Here is a 25,067-nt window from a genome sequence, read left to right as displayed (position 1 = left end):
CTGTGATTTCAACCTTTATTTTCTTTTTTACTTTATTGCTTATTTACTGTGTTCAACATGTTATTAAATTTATTTTTGAGTTTTTTATTTTAGTGAATATTTTTTTATTTCTACAATTTCCCTTTGATTAAAAAGTATTCCAATGGTCAGTGTCTCCATTTCACTGCGTATTTATCTTGAATATATTAAACACATGCATGTTTAAGGCCATAGCTATAACTCTAATATATTAATTTTCCTATGGACATATTTCTATCATATTTTCCCCCTTCATATTTTTTCAGTTGACCTTATCTCTATGCCTTCTGACAATATTAACTAATGCTAGATATTTATATTAAAAATTATAGAGGAACTGGATATTACATCTTCAGGAGAGGATTTAATTTTCTTCTGACTGGCAGTTAGATTAGGGGAGGATTGATCTGATCCAGTCTGGGATTGATATGGTTTGATTGAATTTTAGACATTGTGAGCCCTGGCCCCTATTTCTGATTTGTTATATTCTTAGAATATAGACTTTCAGAGGTTTCAAAAGAAAAAGAAAAAACAGCAACTACATTTAGTAGAAATTTTTGTTGTTGTTTTCAGCACAGTTTGCAACAACGACCCTTAAATATTTACTTTTTGGTGGACTTTTTTTTTTTTACTTATTATATATTTTATCTTTTATTAGTTAATGACTGGAGTGTAGTAAAATTTGCAGTTGTAAATCAATTTGGTAAAGATATTGAATACACACCATGTATCAGGCTCACTGACAATAGTAATAAATAAATAGATAATAAATGCCATGTCTTATTGCCCCTGGTGGACTTTTATTATTCCTTTTCTATTGAGACTTGTCTCTGTTAAGACACTACTAGTCTTATTAAATACACTTGTCTTCTGATAGCCTTCATTTCTGTGTATCCTCTCTTACAGAATTTAGTATATTTACCTTTATACTTCTTATTTCTCTCTTGGCTTCCATGGCATTATACTGTACTTATTATTTTTCAACTTCTTTTAAATAATAATAACAATAATAGAAGAAGAAGAAGAAGAAGAAGAAGAAGAAGAAGAAGAAGAAGAAGAAGAAAGAAAGAAAGAAAGAAAGAAAGAAAGAAAGAAAGAAAGAAAGAAAAGGAGGAGGAAGAGGGATCACAGTAAGTGATGGTAGCTCAGGATTCTAAGTACCTTGATACTTGTTATTATCAGTCTATTTTAATATAATAATAAGCTTAATGAGTCAACTAGTTCTGGGCTACAGTTAGGCCCAAAGAGCTTAGGTGACATGCACAGCATCCATTCTCCTTGAGTTTTTGCATATCATTTTTAAAGTAGGAAAATAATATAAACCATTCATAGTTATATGATATTTAACATATAAAGGATATCGTATATATTTGGAGCCTGGAACTTATCTCCCTTCCTCAGAAATCAGTGGGAGATTTAGAGAAATTTAACTTTATTTACTGGCAAGCTTAACTGGCATTTATTTGCATCAGTACTATGCCTCTGAGATTTTATCATTTTCTTTAGTAAAATGCAGGTTAAGTCAGTTGTCAGAAGCTCTAGAATCTGAATGTAAAACTTAAACACTGAGCGTAACATGTATCAAAACTAGGTCTGTCATAGACCTAGTGACAAGATCCCTGTGATCTCGTGGCCAAAGATCACAAAGATTTATTTTTATGATTTACTCTGAGAGTTTTATTGTTTGGTTCTTTTCCTTAAGCTTAGGATTTATTTTGAGTTATTTTTGGCATATGGTATGAGGTAGGGGTCCAATATCATTCTTTTGCATTGTCCTAGAACCATGTGTTCAAAGAATATTCTTTTCTCTTTGAATTCTATTAGTGAAAAGCTAATTGGCCATGACTGTAATGGTTTATTTCTGAGCTCCATTCCATTCCATATTTGTCAAGTCCTATGCCAGTATCACACTGTTTTAATTACTAAAGATTTGTAGTAAGTTTTGAAATTGGAAAGTAGGAGTTCTTCAAATTTTTTTCTTTTTTTTCTTTTTCAAGATTCTTTTGGGTAATTTTGGTCTCTTGAATTTCTATATGAATTATAGGCCTCTTTACCTATTTCTATACATTTGCTCTATTCTTCAGTGTTCTATAAGTACTGCTGTGTTTTGGTTAAAGAGGGAGAAACATCATGTATAAAGGTCTCTGTATGAAATACAAAAGATAAATTATTTCTATATTATCTCATTGCCTTCAGATTCTGAATGTGTCCCACTGTCTTTTCTTATTAGTATTACCCCTAGGCAGCAGTGTGAACTTTCTATAAATTTAGTGTAAGACATATAAAAATTATAGCTAGCTATTACATAAAGGGAGCTGTGGTAAGAATTTAAGAGAATTATATTCAAGATGTTAGCTAACAGCATCAAAAAAGAGGTTTTAAAATTACCTTAAACTCAGTTCTGTTGTCATAATTCTTCATTGCCATTTGATCTCTATTTCCATGGGTTCCACTCTACTCCATGCATCATGACATCGTCATTCATCTTTTAATCTGCCAGTGTTCACCAGCAATTTGAAATTTGCTGGATTTTTTAAAGATTGGTTCACAGAGATCACATCACATTAAGTGTCTGATTTATAACTTTCCATTTGCATAACCAAGCCCCTGAGATAGATTATCCTTCATTTTCCTTAGACACTTAGAATTGCTATAAAGAAGCCTGGGGCCAAACATGTTCATCCCTTGTATAAGATTTTCATTTTCTGATCATTGAATTTTTATAATGGTATAAACCTTGGCAATATAAAATAGTTATGTAATTAATAAAAAGTTATAATTGATAGAGACGGAAGAAGGAAGCATAAGTTTTTATTGCTATGTCTTTTAAAGTAAGATATTAGTAAAGATTAAATAAACTGAAAATAAGTAATTGAAGAGAATTCCAAGGACAGTTTTTAAAAAGTAACCCTATGTCATTTGTTTTGGGAACTTATATATATGAAATCTCTTGTAAATGAATATTAATTTGACATTAAGTAATTTTCAGTTGCTCTTCAGATTGTTAAGGTAATTTAAATCTACAGTGAAATCAGAAATTTAAATTTCCATTGGAAAAAAATGTATCTTGCTTAAGACATAGGTTTTAAATGATCCCAGAATATGAATATTACATCAGTCAAATTTTCCTTTAAAAATGTGCTAAGAAAGTATATGATAGTGAAGATTGCTTTTGCTTAATAAATTCAATGTAATCAATTTAATATTTAGCATTGGCAGATATCACACACAAAAGTACATGGCCACTTTGAAAAAAAATTTGGTATTGTCCTATAAAGTTGAGCATGTACTTAAGATATGACCTAGCAGTTCTACTCCTGGTTATTTACTGAAGTTACATGAAAATATATCTTAACACAAAGACTTGCATTAAATTTTTATAGCAACTTTATTCATAACATCTTCAAAGTGAACAGCAATGTAAATGTCCATCAAATAGTGAATGGATAAACTAAATGTGTCATATCCATAAATAGAATACTACTTAGCAATAAAGATGAATGAACTACTGACATATACAGAAAACATAAATGAGTCTCAAAATTTTAATACCAGACATTGAAAACTGTATTCATACAAAATTTTATAAGAGTCAAATCTATGGAAAAAGGAGGATCAGTGACTTCAGGGGATGGGTTCTAGAGGGAGGGAATTGACAATAATGGGTCATAAGGAAATTGGGGTAATGGTAATGTTTGGTATCCTTATCAGGGTGGTAATTACATTACTTTATAAATTTGTCCAAATTCATCAAGCCATACACAAAAATGTACCCATTTTAATCAGAATTTTGCTTTATGTAAATATGCCTCCATAAGTTGATTATAAAATTGTCTTGTGTGAGGGTCAAACATCTAGTTTCTACTCTCTAAAATCTCTTAGATTAAATTTTGACTTTTGAAATATATCTTGAATTCCTCAGTAATTTGTTGGGCACAGAAGTAAAAAAGACATGAAACTTTTTTAATGTTTATTTATTTATTTTGAGAGAGAGAGAGAGAGAGAGAGAGAGAGAGAGAGAGAGAGAGTATGTGTGTGTGTGTGTGTGTGTGTGTGTGTGTGTGTGTGTGTGTGAGCAGGGGAGGGGTAGAGAGACAGGGAGAGAGAGAATCTCAAGCAGGCTCTGCACTGTCAGCCCAGAGCCCAGTGGTACTTGAACTCAAGAACTGTGAGATCATGACCTGAGCCAAAACCAAGAATTGGGCACTTAACCAATTGAGCCACTCAGGTACCTCTAGAAAGTACATGAATCTTATGCTTATCTATTTCATTTAACTAGAACCATAGAGTTTATGGAAGGATTTGAGGGAGGGGGAATTTCAATCTTATATCTTATTATGAGCTTAGTTTTTCACAGGCTAGTTCAGGAAGAGGGCAGGAAATGATTACCAGTTATTCTGTATTTGCCAAAATAACAATCTTGGTGTTGGAAAAGTAGCAGTGGTTTAATTAATATTCAGTGACTTGTTAAATTTAGTAAAAACATGTGGAAAATTCACAGGCTTGAAAAAGCTCAATATTAATGGGAAAGATATTTTATGATATATTGGCAAGATTACAGAACATAGTGTCATAACTCTCATATGCAATTTGAAGAATTGTCCTAAATTTCTCATAGAGATTGGAGCCAGAGAGTCATATTTCAGAGACACTTACATGGCAAGGTTCTTTTTGCAATTTTTGATTAAACATAATGGGAATTTTTCTAATAATTATAGCTTATTAGTGTAAAATTAGGAGGAACAAAATAGAGATTCAGTGCACTTAGACTGGTAAGATCATCCAGATAACTCCTCTTATTTTAAGCTTACAGTCCTAGAATACATAACATACTCCTAGAAGGTCCAGGTCTAGGAATTTTTCTTCCTGACTCTCAGTACAGTTACAAATATGTTTTCTCATATACTGAGTCTCTGGAAGTGGTTTGCCCTTGAGGTTACAGGAAAAATAGTGTGAAAAAAGAACTTCTCACATACTGATGAATGTATCTAATGATCAGGTATGTATACAGCAGGCAAGTGTGTCTAATCAGGAGGATGGGAAGGAACAGCTGTATGGTGCATAAAGGCTCATTGGCCACTGAAAAGATAAATGGGGAACAGTTGGTTTTCCACAAGAGCCATACCTCCCATAATGCCCTTGTCTCTGCTTCTCTGTGGCATGAATATTCTCCCAGGCTAAAGGGGAAGACACATTTATAGATCACAGAGACAGCTGCTGTTGTTCTTAAAGAGGTAATTTGTCCCAGCCTCAGAAATTGCTCTCACTGGTCACCAAGGGAGTGAGCCCAGATGCTTTCAGTTATGAAATTCAACGTGAAACCAATTATGGGTGTCTTGATGCATTATGATATCTGAGATAAAGAAATTGCAAATTAGGCCCTTTCCTCTTTGTAAATTTAAATTCTGACATTTTATACAGTCATAATTTATGCTGACTCCTAGGCAGTAGAAATGTTGCTTGACTGCCTACTCATTCCAAAGGTGGGTACGTAATACTCCAACAGGCAGCAAAGTTCATGAAAACAATGTTGATTGAATTTATCTTTTTATGTCCAGTATTAGTGGAGATAGGTCATATCTAAATGGATGGGTTAAAACAAGCTTTGATTCTAGCTGGCTACTTGTAGAACCTGCCCGGTCCGACTCAGAACAAAGTTGTTGGAGCTAGTCCATCCTGGGTCTAATCCTGGCCAATGTTTCTATCTGATTGACCTTGTTAGTACAGTAAGTGATCTCAGTAAACTCTTTAATATTCATATCTTTGTCTTGCTATATGAAAAGGAGAGATGAAAATACTCAGTTAAGCTGCTCTATATTTTGCACTGATATTTGTCATTTTAGTATATCTGAGCTTGCTATAAAATATTCCTTCTGAGTAATTAATAAAAAAGAGATAAACATCAGAGGGCCTAATTAGTTCATAGAATTGAATATCCAACATGTAAAATTCACATATTCACATATTGAAAGTAATGTATATATGTATGTATGTATATCTATGTGTATGTATATACACACAATTATACATGCTATATATGTTTATGTACAAATAAACACACATATGTATATGTTCACATATTCACACATAAATATTTTTTGTATATTTGTTTGTGGCCTAATCTAAGTGAAGTTGGATTTGTGTCACTTGCAACCAAGGATATTGACTAATACAGACAGAAAGATTGAAACCAGGGCAAGGAAAAGAAACAAGGAAAGGTGACAAGATAGATACTGGGTTTATGAATCAAAAGACAGTTCTACTGCTGTCTTACTCATATATATTTGCTTACACGTTCATAGGACCTTTTAGATACTAAGTATATTCCTAGTTCATTAAAATTACCTCTTAAGATTATGAATAGTCTAGAATATTAAGTTTTTCTTTGTATCTATTGACATAATCATTTTTTCTTTAAATTTGTTAATATGGTGTCATATGTTAACAGGTTTTTTGCTTTTTCACAAGATATTTATAAGTGTATAATTACATACCATAAAGAGTATTCATTTAAAGTGTACAATTTGATGGATTTTTAGTAAATTTATGTATCTGTACAGCCATCTTCTCAATGTTTTGGAAAACTTCTGTCATTAGGAAATTTTCCTTGTCGGGGCACCTGGGTGGCTTAGTTGGTTAAGTGTCAGACTTTGGCTCAGGTTCAGGTCATGATCTCACAGTTCGTAAGTTTGAGTCCCACGTCAGGTTCTGTGCTAACAGCTAAGAGCCTAGAGCCTGCTTCAGATTCAGTTGTCTCCCTCCCTCTCTGCCTCTTCCCCTGCTCATGCTCTCTCACTCTCAAAAATAAATAAACATAAAAAAAAAGAAAATTTTCTGCATTTTTGTTTTTAGGTGATTCATTCCTCCAGCAAAACACATATGCTTTCTGTTCTATAGATTTTGCTCTTCTAAAAATTTTATTTGAAAGGAATCATGAAATATATGTTCCCAGTTTCTTTCACTGTGCATAATGATTTTATATTCATTTATATCATTTCATGAATATGTAATTTTTCTTTATATTGCTGGGTAGTATTCCATTATGCAGTTACATGTCATATTTATCCATCATCAGTTGTTTTATATTTGTATTGCTTTTTAGGTTTTGGCTCCTATGTATATTCATACACATTTATGCATATTCTTTGTGTTAACATATGTTTTCATTTAATTTGGGTAAATATCTACAAGTGAAATTAGAAGGCAACATAGTGTGTTTATTTAAGAAAGTGTCAAATTAATTCCAAAGAAGTTTCATTTTACATTCCCATGAGCAATATATGTAAAATAGGAGAGTTCTAGTTTATCCTAACTTTCTCCGGTGCTTGGCATTGCCAATTTTTTTTATTATAGTCTAGTGAGTATATAATAGAATCTCATTATTTTTCACTTTTAAATGGTTCCTAATTTTGAAATGATTTTGGACTCATGTAGAAGTTGCAAAAACAGTACAGAGATTCCCTGTATCCTACATCCATCTTCCTCAAATACAACTCCACACATAACTATAGCACAATTATTAAAGCTAGGACATTGGCATTAGTACATTAAAATTAACAAATGTACACATCTTATTGAATTTCACTATATTTATATGCACCTTTTTTTTTAGAATGCAGTTCTATAAATTTTTTTATAAAATTTTATACAGCTAAAGATTAGCATAACCATTCACACAGTCAGAATATAGAAGTATTCCATCACTGCAAAGAAATGCCATAGTGGTACCCCATTATATTCTCATACAACCCTAACCCCTAGAAACCATTCAGCTGGTCTTCATCACTATAATTTTTTTCACTTCACAGTTGCTATATAAATGCAATCATATAGTATGTAACATTTTCAGTTCACCCTTTTCACTCAACATAGATCTCGAGATCTATCCAGGTTGTTGTGCACATCAGTGGTTCTGTTTTCCTTTTATTGCCGAGTCCAGTGTATGGATCACCGTAGCTTGCTTGACCATAAAAGCTTCAGAGCATTTGAGTTGGTTTTTTAGTTGTTGGCTATTATAAGTAAAGTTGGTATGAATATTTGTATACAGAGTTTTATGTTAATATAAATGTTGGTTTCTAGGGGCGTCTGAGGGGCTCAACTGGTTAAGCATCTGATTTTTGATTTTCACTCAGGTCATGATCTCATGATTCATGGGTTCGTGCATTCAAGGCCCGGGTAGAGCTCCACATTGATGGTGCAGAGTGTGCTTGGGATTCTTTCTCTCTCACACAGTAAATAAATAAACATAAAAAGATAAGTGTTTCTGTAGAGTAGGGGTCAACACACTATTGTAAAATGGGTCTACTTTGGAATCAATCTGACGTTTTCTTGAATACATAAATTTTTACCATGTGATTTACCAATCTACACCTATATATTAACCTACATTAAATGAAAGCATGTTTACATGAATGAAAAGTGATTTTTTACATTTTTAAATGTTTCAAAAAATGATGACTATGTGATAGACATAGTTTTTGGCTTACAAAACTGAAAATATTTAGTGTCTGGCACTTGACAGAAAAAGTTTGCCAACTTCTGCTCTGGAGTACACATCCAAGAGAGGGTTGCTGGATGATGTGGTAAATGCATATTTGACTTTATAATAAACAACTACACTGTCTTCCAGAGAGGCAGCTAAATTTTCACTTTCATCATCAGTGCTTCAGAGATCCAGTTGCTCCATATGCTTATCAGCACGTAGAATTGTTCTTATAGAGATTCTAACAGGAATGTAGTACTGTGTCATTGAGCACTTAATCTGCACCTCCCTCTGGTGCCTACGGATGTTTATTTCTTCATGTATTTCTTTACTACCCACATGTTCATTTTGATGAAATGTTTGTTCAAGTATTTTACCCGTTTTCTAGTTGAATTATGTATTTTCTTATAGCTGGGATTACAGATTTCTTTGTATAATCTGAATTCAATTCCTTTGTTGATTATATAATTTACAAATATTTTCTCCTAGTTTGTGGCCTTTTCTTTCCTTCTCAGTGCAAGCAAGGGAACATCAGAGAGAGGGGGAAATACAGAATCTGAAGCAGGCTCCAGGCTCTGAGCTAGATGTCAGCACAGAGCCCAACGTGGGGCTCAAACTCATGAACTTTGAGATCATGACCTGAGTCAAAGCCGGACGCTTAACTGACTGAGCCACCCAGGAGCCTCTTATGTTTTCTCTTAAAAGATTAATAGTTTTACATTTTATACTTAGATCTCATTTGAATTGATTTTAATAAAAATTGTGAGACTTTCATTGAAGATATTGAGGTTTAAAATTGGATTATATAATTCCTATAATTATAGTCTTCTTTTTCAGAATTGTTTTATATAGTTCAATCTGTTCATCATTCAAATTTTAGGAAGAGCTTATTACTTTCAGCAAAAATGCCACTGGAACTTTGATAAGCATTACAGTGGGCCTATATATCTATTTGGAGACAATAAGTGCCCATTAAAATGATGGAATGTGCTAATCTCCACATAAAATATTTTGTTGCATTTTTAGTGCCACTTTAAATTTTTCTAAGCAATGATTATTTACTTTACATATGCAGGTCTTTCACTTTTATTATATCTATCTAAATATTTTTATTATATTTCAAAGATAATCTAACTTTCAGATTTTTTTGGTGAGAGGATATTGAATAAATTTAATATTTTTGAATATTGATTGTGTATCTTGTGACCTTGCTGAGTGTGCTTAATAGTTTTAGTAGTGGTTTAACTTTTTTAAAGATTTATAAATTATTTATTTATTTATTTATTTTGAGATAGAGAGAAAGAGAGAGAATGTAAACACAGGAGGGGAAGAGAGAGGGAGAAGTAGAATCCCATACAGGCTGCACACCATCACCATGGAGCTAATGTGGGGCTCAAACTCATGAATTGTGAGATCATGACCTGAGTTGAAATCAAGAGTCAGACACTTAACCAATTGAGCCACGCAGGTACTCAGTGGTTTCTTAGATTCCTTAGGATATTTTTTACATATGAGATTATTTCTTCAGTAGATAGAGGCATATTAATTATTTCCAATCTGAGTGCTATTTAATTGGCTTTTTGCACTGGCTAGAATCTCTAGAAAAATGCTGGACTAGAAATGGTGAGAACAGGCATCTGTGCTGTGTTCTGGATATTAGGGAGAGAACGTTTAGTGAATCACAAAATAGATGTAGGTTTATAAACACTTTTTATCAGATTATATTTAGATTTATGCTTGCCTTTTGCTGTATGTTTTCTACCTATTGCTTTTTTTTTTTGAGATTTGGGGTCTCTGGTCTTTTCTGCCTTTTTTTGTCATAAGTCAATATTTTTACAAAAAATTTTAATTTTTTTGCGGAATTAAAAAAATTTTTAATTTATTTTTGAGAGAAGGAGACAGAGCGTGAGCAGGAGAGGGGCAGGGAGAAAGGGATACACAGAATCTGAAGCAGTCTCCAAGCTCAGAGCTGTCAGCACAGAGTCCAGCATGGGGCTTGAATTCACAAACTGTAGGATCATGACCTGAGCCAAAGTTGGATGCTTACTGATTGAGCCACTCAGGTGACCCCCTTTGTTGAAATTTTAAGTATTTCTCTTGAAATATTTTGATGCTGGTTGCCGTAAGTAGTAAAATATGCATCTTATATTTTTGTCACATTCTTTAAAAAACTTTTTAAATGATTATTTATTTTTGAGAGACAAAGAGAGACCGAGTATGAATAGGGGATGTGTGAAGAAAAAGGGAGATACAGTCTGAAGCAGCCTCCAGGCTTTGAGCTATTAGAGCCCAACGTGGGGCTTGAACCCATGAACCACAGGATCATGTCCTTAGCCAAAGTAGATGCTTAACCAACTAAGCCACCCAGGGACCCCTATTTTTATTTATAGTATTATTTTATTTATAGTATTAACTTCTTCCAAGTTAATACTAGCTTGATTCTGATATAATGTTGCTACTTTGCTGCAATGAACTCCATTTTCTTTCTCCTTTGTACTATTTTCCCATATGCTTCATCTACATGTTACAAAGCCAAGTTGAAGTTTATTATATTTTTAAAGGAAATTAAGAAAAAAATGAGAATAGTATATAAATGCCTTTTATATGTCATTTCCACTGCTCTCCATTCCTTCTTGTTAATCCTGCAATTTGTTAAAATTTTCTTTTAAACCAAAGGTTTTCCTTTAATGTTATAGGACAATTTTGTTAACTGAAAATTCACCGAGTTTTTTTTCACCTACAAATCCTTTTGTTTCCTCTGCTTTTTGTAATAAGAGTATTGATGATAAATATAGACTGGCTAACAGGGATGTCCCTTAGCATTTTGTATGCCATTCCACTATATCTGGCTTTCATTATTTTAATGAGAATTCTGCTGCTATTAATTATATTGTTGTTCATGTTTTATATGATAGGTTATTTTTCTTTTGCTATTTTTAAGATTTTCTTTATAAATTTTGATTTTAGCTTCTTGAGTCTGTTGACTTTAAATACAAATCTCTTTTTTTAAATTAATTTTTAAATTTACATCCAAGTTCCTTAATGCCCTTAATCCATCTAGCCCATCCCCCCTCCCATAACCCCCAGCAACCTCCTGTTTGTTCTCTATATTTAAGTATAAATCTCTCTTAATTTATGGTTTGCAGAGCTTCTTGGATGTATAGATTAATGTTTTTCATCAAATTTGGGAATGATTTAACCATGTTTTTTTTCATATATGTATTTTGAGCTTTTTTTCTTCTTCCACTTTTACTGGTACTTGATTACACATATGTCGGCATACTTGATATTGTCCTATATACCCTTGATGCTATATTCATTTTTATTCCATTTCTTATCCCTGGACTTTAGACTAGACAATTTCCATTTTGCTGTCTTCAAGATGACTGATACTTCCTCCTAGTACTGGAAATCTTCTGTTGAGCTCATTCAGCAAATTTTTTCCTATTGGTTTTTATACCTTTTAACTTAATAATTTTATTTGATGCTTTTTTATAATTTATATTTCTCCATTGACATTATTATTTTGATGAATCATTGTCTTATTTTCCTTTAGTTATTTCAACCTGTTAGAAGTTTGAAGTTTTGAAGTCATGGTCTGCTAAACACAACCTCTTGGTCAATTCACAGATTTTATTGGCCACATTTTTCCCTGTGGATAGGTCACCTTTTCCTGTTGTTTTGTGTGTGTGTGTGTGTGTGTGTGTGTGTGTGTGTGTTTTGTATTTGTTTATTTTGTTTTTGTTTTGCTTTGTGTATTTTTCAGTATTTTGAGTTGAATGCAGATATCAATAAGATGTTTTGTAGTGAATCTAGATTCAATTTTATTTTTCTAAATTGTTTTTTTGTTTTGTTTTTCAATTTGTACTTAAACTGTACTTAAACTGTCTACTATGGCTACTGATGTCTATTCCCACAGTTATTGTTTTTTTTTAATTTTTAGCTTGACTTCCTAAGAATCACCTCTGTGTCTATATATCTTGCCAGTAAGCCAGTGACTTCAGTAGAGGTTTTACTTTTAAATAACTCAAGATTTTGGGGCACTTGGGTGGCTCAGTTGGTTAAGCATCCGGCTTCAGCTCAGGTCATGATCTCTGTTCATGAGTATGAGGTCAAGCTCCTCTTCAGGCTCTGTGCTGGCAGCTTGAAGCCTGGAGCCTTCTTTGGATTCTGTTTCTCCCTCTCTCTCTGCCACCTCCTTTGCTTTCACTCTATCTCTCTCTCCCTCAAAATAAATAAACATTAAAACATTTTTTAATAACTCAAGATTTTAAGGCTTCTGCCCTCTGCTGCATGAGCTCAGTTGGTGGGGAAATATAATCAAAGTTGCAGTCAGTGCTCGAGTTTTCCTTAGCTGTTTTTTCTCAGTGGGCTCTTCTGAGGAAGCCTACAACAATCTTCAGTTTTTAGGCAGCTGGCATTTAGGGAGAGCTTATTCAGGCCTTTCATGAATCTCTCAGATTTACGGTGTGCCCACTGTTTGCCCCATCAAAGCTTGAAACATCATAATGGCAAGCTTGGGGTTTTCGCATTTGTTTGGTACTGAATAAATCAGTTTTAGTTGGAAAAACAATGGGTTCTACACCCTTGTCTTGCCCCAAGTCAAGTCTATTCTCATCAACAGCACAGTTGCTGGGTTTTGTTTCCAGACTGATGTGATAAAAATACAGTTATTAAAAACTAAGTTGGGGCGGTCAGGGGATGGGAGAATTAGGGAGCAGGGAGGAGTGTGGAGTAGTTGCAAGCAAGGAGCATATGGACTTGCAAATAGTTGAAGCTCTAGTAGTTTTTCAATAATAAATCCGTGTTGTGCTGTTTTTTCCCATTTATTTCTGGTGACTAAGTTAGTGGTATAATTGTCAAAATACCCATTCAGGCTCATGACTTCAGATGGATTTTTGACTTTTTCCTCTCTCATCTTTTTATATCCACTTTGTTGGCAAATCCTGTTGATTTCTCTGACGTTGTTTCCCTCATATCTGTGAACCCCTTTCCATCCTTACTGTTTAGATTCCAGTCTCACTCCTAAATTCTCTTCTAACTAGTCTTCAAATTTCTCCATATCTAACCATTATTTTACTCACTGGGAGATTCAAAGACCAAATTTCTAAGCAAACCTCTATCATTCTACATGTTTGATCACAACCTAACTCTGGACTCTTGTCCCATATTTTATTCTATATCAACATTTTCAAAAATCACACTGAAATGTTTCCTACAGATATTTTTCCCTTCACCTAAAATGATCTGCTCTTTCTTCTTCTTAAAACCTTAACACCAAGGACCAATTAGAAAGAATCACTACTTCCCCCGAGTGTCCAACAAAACTTATACCTGCCTTTTTAAAAGAATTTTTTCGTTTTAACTTTGTATTTAGTACACTGGAAGTCTGGATCCTACTAGGAAATTTGATATCTTATTCTAGTTTCCTATACAATTTATGGTATTTAGGCACTTAAGAGGCATATGCCTGTGTGAGAACATAAGACAATATTTTAGAGGAATAAGGAAAATGATAGTAAGTCTTGAATACTGATAGAAAAAAGAATGTTTTTATATATCTTAAATAACTATCATTGTCTGTCAGTCCATAATGGAACACTTCAACCTATTGCATATCTCTTTGACTTGTTTAATAATTTATTAAAGCATCTAGTCATACTGTTTAATCCTACTTCCAAAAAAAATGTGTACTCATAAAGGGTTACTTTAGTTCTCTGTCCCAGACCATGCTAGTTTTCAGGAATTGTGAAATACATGTGCCTAAGAAAAATATATTTTAAATAAAAAAACTCCTTAGTTATATTGGAATTGCCTTACTGAACTACTAGGTTGATTAATAAAGGAAACATGTTTTTATATTTTTAAGGAAATACTTGTACAAGAAACATTTGTTTCATCTAAGGACTAGGGTATTTTATTTAATTCACCTATTGATATTCTGAGAGTCTCCTATTGCACATTGCAATGCAATATTTAGTAAGATTATACATTCTACTTTTTCTTTGTATAAAACCGGAATTTAGAATACTTTTGAAAATATGTTTCAGAGGTTGGATCCAACTTCTTAAAGGATGTCATTATAGCCACAACTATTGAATGAATGGCATTCTTTTGAGAGGATAACACTGAATCAAATTTGCTAATTCAAAAAAAGCTTGCTTTCCTTTAAGGTGTTATGATTGATAAATTTAAAATGAGATAATTAATCTTCTTAAATAAGTGAAATTTCTTAGATAGATGTCTCTGAAAAATGTAAAACTTCAATTCTATTTGTTTCCTCTTTATCATTAATTTTCAAAGGTTCTTGATCAACAATGTCCCTTTAATGACTTTTAAATATCTTCCATGAGCAGTGGAAAAGTCTTATACAAAAGTCTTAGGAAAAGCAAAAATCTCCCATGATGAGATTTAAAATTTGTTATGCTTTTAAAATAGTTATAAAAGCTGGGGCGCCTGGGTGGCTCAGTCAGTTAAGCTACCGACTTCAGCTCAGGTCATGATTTCACGGTTTGTGGATTTGAGCCCTGCATCAGGCTCTGTGCTGACAGCTAGCTCAGAGCCTGGAGCCTGTCTTCACATTCTGTGTCTTCCTTTCTCTCTGACCCTCCCCTGCTCATACTCTTTCTCTCTCTAAAATAAATAAGAACAGTAAAAGAAAATAGCTATAAAAGTTGTCACTTATTAAAAAAAAATTTTTAAATGTATCTGGATTCCAGGACCAACCATTATGCACATCAGGCCACACCAATGTAGCACTCTGAGATTCAGTTTGTCACAGGAGCCAGCTCAGCATAGTCAACCTTCCTACTGAGGTCTTCCATGCACTACTATGGCTAATGACAGAAAAAGCATTTTAGCACATCTGAGCCCAAAGCTTAGATGGTAAGAACAGAGTTATACAATCTTTAGTTTTCTCCCTCACATATTTAATTTTAAATTCTCACCCTATCCTCTCAGGGCATCAGTGCTTACTGTTACTCTTTTCAAAATTAATACGTTCTTGCTCAAATCTTGGCTAGAACTCTTGCCTATTGAAATGGAGCAATGTACTAGGAGCTGCATTCCCCCCCCCATTTCCTTTTGCTTCTGTTTTAGAATTTCCATCTCTCTGTTTATGTTATCCATTTGTTCTTGCATGCCATTTACTTTTTCCATTAAAGTCCTTAATTTGTTAAATCATAGTTATTTAAAATTTTCTGTCATGATTTTTTAAAATATTTTTTTATTGTTTTATTTATTTTTGAGACAGAGAGAGACAGAGCATGAGCGGGCATGGGCAGAGAGAGGGAAACATAGAATTGGAAACAGGTTCCAGGCTCTGAGCTGTCAGCACAAGAGCCCGACACGGGGCTCGAACCCATGAATGTGAGATCATGACCTGGGACGAAGTCGGAGGCTTAACTGACTGAGCCACCCAGGTGCCCCCTGTCTTATGATTTTAACATCTGTCTCATATCTAAGTCTGCTTCTCATATGCTTTATGTAAACTGTATTTTCTCCATCCTTTTCACATACCTTATATTTTTTGAAGTTGTTGCTGGAAGACCAACATGTTGTATAGGGTAATAGGAACTGAGATAAATAGGCTTTGGTAAGAAGATTTTTATAATATTCTGACTAACTCGTAGGTTTTTAGTTGACCTGTGTCTTGGGGTCTTGGATTTCACTATCCCTTTCTATAATTTCTGCAGTGGTCCAGTTTTTCCCTTCCCTGTAATGCCTTCCCTTGGTCCAGTATTCTCAATCTATTTCTTTGAAATCTTTTGCTTTATTGTTTATTTTTGTTTTCCTTTTATGTAAGGCAAGAAGGCTCTCAGGGCAGGGGGGGAGGAGAAATTCCCTCCCTCCAGCTGGAATACGGATTAGGAGTCACATTTTTTACAAAGTCCTTTTTATTGGATTATGACTTGGTTACAAAGATCATTCTGGGTGTGTTTCAAAATGGGTGTTTTCTTTTCTCCCTGACGGTATGGCTGTAGCGGTTTTTTGTCCTTGTAAGCAGATTTCAGGTGCCATCTCTCTCTTGATAGATCCTTCTCTCCTAATTTTGGTGTGGTAGTTTGAGAATTTAGTTCTTATGATGACACTTTACAATTTGTGAGCTTTTTTCTTTCTTTTTTTTTTTTATTACCTGGAGAATGCCACTGCTCTTAACACAAACTTAGTGAGATACACAGGACATAGATTATTAGAGGGGCTTAGCATTTGCCGATTATGAGTGGGTTTTCTGTCTCACATGAACCCAGAAAGGATATGTGAGGTCATACAAGGCCATGCACATATTATGTTCAGGATTCTAGCTGCCAACCCAGATGATGCTAAATGACCCTAAATGAACTAGATAAGAGATTGTTGTATACTGAATTTCCTAATGAAAAATCACTTTGTGATGCATCCACCAAATCTCTCCCCATGATGTTCTATTTGACTGGATCTCCGGAGACCTCCAACCTTCTGACAAAGCTGTCTTTATAGGAAAAGCAATGTGATACTACAACCAGGACAAGGAGTTAGAAATGTTTTGATATATGTTTTTTAGGGACAAACTTTGGCGGAATCAAACAAATTAGGTTCCAACAAATGATTTTGTATCTAGCAGCTACCATCCCATATGGAATGCCTCTTCTACTCTACCCTTTTCTATTTTAGATTAAATATTTCCTTATGTAAAGAAATATTCCTGTTATTCTTATTTCTTTAACTTACAAAATATATTTCCATGATTTATCTGAGAGTTAGACCATAGCAGACCCTTGAAGAAGTACAGATCTGTACCATATTAAGGACTATTAGATAGGACTTCTGATGAGTCTTGAAAACTGCTTTCTGGATGCTGTTGACCATACTACAGGAATTTTATAACTTGGTCTAAGACTAATAAAACTGATGCTTCACTTTCAAGATAGAGAATAAAGAGTTATTTGAGTCAGCAGGGTCTCAGAGATCATCCTGCCTAATCTCTTTATTTTACAGATGAGGAAACAGGTTTGGAGAGTAAAGTTTATAAGAACTAGAGCTTCAACTAGATCTCCAGAATACATTATTTAATATTTACCATGTATTGGGCATTGTACTCAGCACCAAGGTTTATAGACTTGAATATGGAACTGAATGCTGTCCCTTGAAGTTCAAGTTCTAGGGTGAGGAAAAAACATAAAGAGATGTTTACAATGCACTGTGTGATATGCTCTAAAATCATGGAATCAGAAAGACAAAGTTGAAAGTCAGTTCTAATTCTTATTAGCTCTGCCACTATATGATCTTGGCAAGTCACAGTCTCTGATACTCATTAAATTAGTGATATTATTTATCTTAATGTTATTATGCTACTCTATATAATAATTAAGTTAAAAGTTCTTTAAAAACTGTAAAGCTTTATGAAATATAAAGGATAATTTACATTGTACTTATTATTAAAATGTACACACAAACCCCAAATCATAATTATACTGCCTTATCTGTACCCTACCCAATTATAAGAGCAGGTAGTTGTAGAAACTGATGCTATACAATTTTTATATTTTTCTTTACCGCATTTGGAAAACTGTATTCAAAGTTTAATAATAAATGCGTTCAGAATTAGAAGGAATCTTTTGCAGAAGTTCTTTTTTCTTCTTAAATAAATTAATAGGGAAATAGTTAATTCTCCTTTATTGAAAATCTGCCTTTTATTTGCTCAGCTTAATTAAATCCTAGCATATTTGTGCATGCTTTCTAACAAGTGATTATTAACAATTAGTCGTTTTTTAATAATAAAAATTCTTCTAGGGATAAGGAAATGTGTCTAGGCATGTGGCAGCCTAATGAATCTCCATTTAATCTCTCCAGGGCAGGATTTAGATGTAGCCATGGAGACAAGAAAGTTTGGGCTGTAACTTGACTGTAGGAAATGGCAAGACCTAGCAAAAATAGGATTCTATCCAAGCCAGTGTGTGAAAGGAAAAAGAGATGATGGGACAGATGCAAGGAATGATTTAAGAAAGAAAATATGTCATGATTTGTAATGTAGTGGTTTTTATTGTATGCCCACTTGGCAGTGATATTATACAATAAAAGACATTGTTCTCTAATATTATTTACAGATATTCTACAGAGACTAGAGCAAGAACTTAACATTCACGGGTGGAGGGTAACGATCTGTTTTGTCTAAGGATATCCATAGACTAGCTCATCTGCATCAAGAAGGTGAGAATTATCATCCCCGTTTATAGATGAGAGAACCAAAGCTCAGAGAGATGTATTGTTTGCCCAAGTCACAGAGCTTATGAGTAACTCTGAATTTAAATTTAAATTTATCCAAAGTTAAGGTCTTCTACTAACTTTATTTCTTTCCTTATAGTAAGCAAGATGATAAACCTAATTGTAAACATAGATTATTTGCCTAATTAGTGTTTTGAGTGAACACATGGTGTTTATGATTAGGATCAGTATTTCCAAGGATGACTCTGTTTTTTTCCAGTGAAGAGCTTGGCCACTTCTTGGAACCTGTTATTGTTCTTGAGCTAACATAATTCAGTACAACCAACATTATTATGAAAAGCAAGGTTTTAACTAAGATAGACACGATGGTCTTTTAGAAATAGATGAGGTATTTTAAAGGCTTTAATAAATGATTTTTATTAAAATAACAAGATAAACCTAGTGGGTTCCCTCCCCTTCACTTATAGAAGAAAGAAGGAATTGCACTGGCCTTTAGTATATACACGACATGACTTTAAAAAGAGACCAATTATGGCATTAACAAAAATAATTTACAATAGGACAAAACTTTCTAGTCAACTCTGGGATTCTCACTCATTCATAGAAAAACTTTGACATGTCACAAGAAAATCATTGAATTCAGAATCAGAATACCAGGTGCTATCACTAGTTGTGCTACTTTAATTTTCTTGCAAAAAAAGTAGTTTATTTTCCTGTTTCTAAATTTCATTGCCCCCAACTAAAAACTAAGGTACCAAGATGCCATAATCTCTTAAATGTTTTTTGACTCTGATATTTTAAGATGAAAAAATAACTTCAGTGAAATATAATGATTTGGGTAGATTCATGTTATAAAATGCATGCTCATACATATTAAGAATAAGATATACATGATGTAAAATAAAAACAAAACAGAACAAAAACAAAATCATCTAAATAGTCAGATTTAGAGTTCAGCATAGACTGGAAAATTTTTAAATGTATAATTAGGCCAAGGGTTGCAAGTATATAATTATTGTTATATCTATATTATTTGCTAGTTACACTTAGGCTTCAAAATATTTTAAATTTTTCAATGGACTTGATAGATTGTGTGTGTATGTGTGTGTGCACATTAATACATTTTATGTTTTTGAGGTCTTTCTTTGTTGCACATAATTATAAAAAGACTTACCCCTCATACTCTGTTCTGTTGAGGTTTTAAATTGGAAAAAGAAAAAATCTCTGCCGTTTACATGTAAATTAGATTTTACAAACATTACTTTAATACAGGTTATCGTCTGAGAAATTATGTAACCACTGGAAGGAGGGAGGCTGGAAGAGATGAAGAGATGGGGAAAGATAGAAGACAGACAGAGATAAAAGAATACTAAACAGAAGTTCAGAAAAGGAGGAGAAAAGAAGAAAGTGGGGGTGAAGGAGGAAAAAGAGAAGAGAAAAAGAGAGAAATAAGGAAAGGAATGAGAAGAAAGAAAGAGAAGAAACATTATTTGGCAAGGAGGTGTTAATCTAATCCAAAAGTGAAGGTACCAAAATCTAGAACTATTTCCTCGACAAAGCTACCTCCCACCATTACGAATTCCTGAGAACAAAAGGGCCTAAGCTTAAAGAGGTTAATATCCATAATACATAAAAACTCCTACAACTCAACAACAACAACAACAACAACAACAAAACCAAATAGCTCAATTTAAAAAAATGAGCACAGAATTTGAATACACATTTCTTTAAAGAAGACACATCTAGGAGCGCCTGGGTGGCTCAGTCGGTTGGGCCTCCGATTTCGGCTCAGGTCTTGATCTCACCGATCGTGTGTTATGCCCCGCTAGGCTCTGTGCTGACAGCTAGCTCAGAGTTTGGAGCCTGCTTCTGAATCTGTGTCTCCCTCTTCCTCTGCCCCCACCTTCCACTCATGCTCTGTCTCTCTTGGTCTCAAAAATAAACAAAACGTTTAAAAAATTAAAAAAAAAGACTTATCTATAGAAAAAATGTTGTTTCAATAAAGTGAATTTCCCCTCCAGTTCTTATAAAGAAACATGCTCAAAGCAGAGAAAAGATGGAAAATCTTTAAGATTTCGTCTTAGTTTGGAAGCTAGTTAATTCATGCCAATGTCAACGTTAAGAGTCCACTATCTAGGAATTTTACATTTGTCCCATTAAAGAAAGTGTGATATGTGCCACTGTATTTCCTGCGAGCAAAATTCCCCTTCATAATAATCTGTTTCTTCTCTAGAGTGAATCTTCCAAAACAATTCTTTGTTCTTTCAGTCAGATATATAACAGGTGCAGGGAGAAAAGCAAATATTTTCCACTATATTTTAGGTAATTTTTATTATTTATATCAGATTGATATAGGTAAAGTTATATGCACACACTCACATAAACACACACAGCTTTCCTTCAATGTTCATGCAATAATATATCCATTAAAATATAATACTTTTAAACTCTGATGTTGAGCAAATAAGTTAGTAGAGCAAGCCTACAATAGCTTGTTTCACATCCATCATAACTAAATAAATCACAGATGATAACTGCATAAAACACAAAGAATCCAAAGACTCAGAAGTTGTTAGAAGTTAACAATAGTAGCCAGATTAAGGAGGGATGCCAAAAATTGAAGAATGGCACATATAGAAATAAATGTCTTTATTTTTAAAAATCTTATATTGCCTTTCATTGACTCTAGAATGGACCAAATGTGGGAATGCATGGTAGCAAGAAAGTCAGCAAATGCTTCTAGAGAAACTCTGGCTTTCTGGCTAGAGTATCTAGGAAAAGGGAACATGAGAGCCGGACCTTCAAGAGATACAAGTTTTTTCTTACTCTTCCTTTTTTCAGCCTTCTTTTGCCTTGGGCTATGCCAGAGACAAAAGGGCAGAAAGAAACTCCATGGTACAAAGAGTGTGAGACATTTTCCTATGTATTATTTTTTCACTCATTGCTTTGCCCTAAGAACGGCTCTACTCATAGAGAATTCTGGAGCAATCTGGACAAAAACAATCATAAAGAAACTTTTTAAAAATTCATTAAGTGAGGAAAAGTGGCTGGTAGAAAAGTGAAATCCTGGAGGTGAGAAGGCTTAAGAAAAAGGTCCCCTAATATTTTGTATGAACCAACACAGGTTCGGGCTCATATTTGAGCTACTCATATGCAGAAACATATCCAAATAAGCACAGCAGATCTTTGAAAACTGAAATATGGTATACACTAGCTCAAGTCCCACATTATACCTTTAAATGCATATGCATGGATATACCCAAATCAGCACAGCAAAGGCTGGAAAGTAGAATTCCACTTGAATCACACTCACAGGGAATTTTATTGAACTAACATCTATTTTAACGAAACCTAAGGTGTCACCACATCTATTCAAAATGTTAAGGTTACAGTTAAAAATTTTCTACACAGAATGAACCAGGAAGTTTAACCAATTCTCAGTGGCAGAGGCAATCACCAAATGTCAACCAAAATGTAATACAAGTGATGAGTTTAGAAAACAAAGATAATAAAGCAGATATTTGACTTCACAAAGTAAATGAAGCACTATTGAAATGATGCAAATGAATGTTCTCAGTGAAGACATAGGAACTACGGAATGAATCAAATGCAAATTTTAGAACTAAAAATAAAACATCTTACATAAAATATTTATTCTCATCTTAGTGTTTACTTGTAGCACAATACAGATGAGGAGGAACAAGTTAGCTTGAAGCATTTAAGAAAAATTTATATGTTTATTTTTAGTAACTACCAAATGAAGTGTAGCATTTCGGTAAATTATAAATGAAGATAAACTACAGTAATATTAGCTGTACTGTGATTTCGATGCCAATAGAAATCATAGATATATTCATATCACATTATAGACATATCAAAATAAGTTATACTCATCACTACTTTAAAATTATGATAGTTATCAGACCTGATGCTAAATCTTTTTGTTAATGAAATAAGAAAAAGCCATATATATTAGTACATCACAAAATTTTAAATACTGTTGCAACTATAATTTAATATGCTTTTTTAAAAAAATTATGCACTTCAAAACATCTCTCTAAGGAGAGTTCATAGGTTTTGTCAAATTGCCAGAGTGATCAATAGGGAAAAGTAACTTATGAACATTTGATGTAAGCTTTACTTAGCTATTTATTTATTTATAAATAATAAATATACTTCATTATTAGTGCATAAAAAAGCAATGGATTTCTGTATACTAAGTTTTGTATCCCATTACCTTACTGAATTAATCAGTTTTAATAATTTTTTTGATGGAGTCTTTAGGATATTCTATATATAATATATGTTACCTGCAATTAGTGAACATTTTACTTCTCCCTTACCAATTTGGATGCCTTTTATTCCTTTTTGTTTTCTGATTGCTGTGGCTAGGATTTCCAGGTCTATGTTGAATAAGAGTGGTGGGAGTGGACATCCTTGTCTTGTTCCTGACCTTAGGGGGACGAGCTCTCAATTTTTCCCCATTGAGTATGTAGGCTCTTGGTTTTTCATAGATGACCTTTATTATGTTGAGGTATGTTCGTTCTAAATCTACCCTGTTCACAGTTTTTATCATAAATGGATGTTGTACTTTATCAAATGCCTTTTCTGTGTCTACTGAAATGATCATATGGGTTTTATCCTTTTTCTTATTGATGTGATATATATCATATTGATTGATTTGCAAATAGAACCACACTTGTATCCTGGGAATAAATCCCACATATTTATGGTGAATTATTTCTTAAATGTATTGTTGGATTTGGTTTACTTATTTTATTGAGAAATTTTGCATCTCTGTTCATTGGGGGAATATTGTCCTGTAATCCTCTTTTTTGGTGGTGTCTTTATCTAGTTTTGGTATCAGGGCAAAGCTAGCTTCATAGAATGAATTTCTCTTCTATTTTTTGGAATAGTTTCAAAAGAATAGGTATTAACTCTTTAAATATTTGTTAGAAATTGCTTGTGTAGTCATCTAGTCCTGGACTTTTATTTGTTGGGGTTTTTTTTTTATTACTGATTCAATTTCTTTGTTGATAATTGGTCTATTCAAATTTATTATTTTGTCCTGATTTAGTTTTGGGACATTATATATTTTTAGGAATTTATCCATTTCTTCTAGGCTGTCCAATTTTTGATATATAGTCTTTCATTTAAAAAAAATTTTTTAATGTTTTATTTGTTTTTGAGACAGAGATAGAGCATGAGTAGGGAGGGTCAGAGAGAGAGGGAGACACAGAATCGGAAGGAGGCTTCAGGCTCTGAGCTGTCAGCACAGAGCCTGATGCAGGGCTCCAATGCAGGAACATAAGATCATGATCTGAGCTGAAGTCGGACACTTAACCGACTGAGCCACCCAGGCGCCCCGATATATAGTTTTTCATAATAATCCCTTATAATTATTTGTATATCTGTGCTGTTGATTGGTTTTTTTTCCTCTTTCATTTTAGATTTTGTTTATTTGACTCCCCCCTCTCTTTTTGGTGAATCTGCCTACTAGGTTTATCAATTTTTTTTTTATCTTTTCAAAGAAAAAGTTCCTGGTTTCATTAATCTATTCTATTGTTTCTTATCTGTCTATATCATTTATTTCTGCTCTAACATTTGTAAATTCTTTCTTTCTGATCGTTTTGGGTTTGTTTGTTTTTCTTTCTCCAGCTTTTTTAGTCTCAGTGTTAGGTTGAGATTTTTCTTGCTTCTTGAGGTAGACCTGTATTGCTGTAAAATTCCCTTTTAGAACCACTTTTGCTGTACCTATCCCAAAGATTTGGGACTGTTGTGTTTTTATTTTCATTTGTCTTCATGAATTTTTTCATTTCTTCTTTGATTTTATTTGGTTGACCCATCCAGGGTTTATTAGCATGCGATTTAACCTCCATGGAAAGCTTGTGGTCTTTCCAGATTTGTTCTTGTGGTTTATTTACTGTTTCATACCATTGTGGTTAGAAAAGATGCACAGGATGACTTTGATCTTTTAAACTGGTTGAGACTTGTTTTATGGCCTCATATGTGATCTATTCTGGAGACTGTTCCATGTACACTTGAAAATCATGTATATTCTGCTGCTTTAGGATGGAATGTTCTGAATATATCTCTTAGTCTCTCTGGCCCAATGTGTCATTCAAGGCCACTTGAATCACTTTACTTGTTGATTTTCTGTTTGGATATTGGATAATCTGTCCGTTGATGTAGGTAGGATATTAAAATTCCCCATTGTTATTGCATTACCATTTGTTACTTCCTTTATGCTTGTTATTAACTGCTTTATGTTTCTGGGTGCTTTCTTGTCGGGTACATGTTTATTCACAATTGTTTTATCTTCTTGTTGGAATGTTCCCTTAATAATTATATAATGCTTTTTTTT

The 25,067-nt window shown here is 33.5% G+C and overlaps 1 long non-coding RNA gene across 3 annotated transcripts in view; it reads left to right on the top strand.

Moving 5' to 3' along the window:
- The first annotated feature begins 1,107 nt into the window (after positions 1–1,107).
- LOC115272228 overlaps positions 1,108–25,067 on the top strand; it is a 73,541-nt gene continuing 49,581 nt past the window's right edge. For 2 of the 3 annotated variants that reach the window (XR_003900309.1, XR_003900311.1), the window contains exons 1-3: positions 1,108–1,148; positions 18,586–18,688; positions 19,976–20,229. This is a non-coding gene — a long non-coding RNA (uncharacterized LOC115272228). Of the gene's footprint in view, positions 1,149–9,938; positions 9,969–18,585; positions 18,689–19,975; positions 20,230–25,067 lie in introns of those variants that run through there. The other variant, XR_003900310.1, reaches the window with a different exon arrangement.

This window comes from Suricata suricatta, chromosome 11 (assembly GCF_006229205.1).
Source record: "Suricata suricatta isolate VVHF042 chromosome 11, meerkat_22Aug2017_6uvM2_HiC, whole genome shotgun sequence".
NCBI classification, from domain to species: Eukaryota; Metazoa; Chordata; class Mammalia; order Carnivora; family Herpestidae; genus Suricata; species Suricata suricatta.
This window is presented reverse-complemented; position numbering and strand designations above follow the sequence as displayed.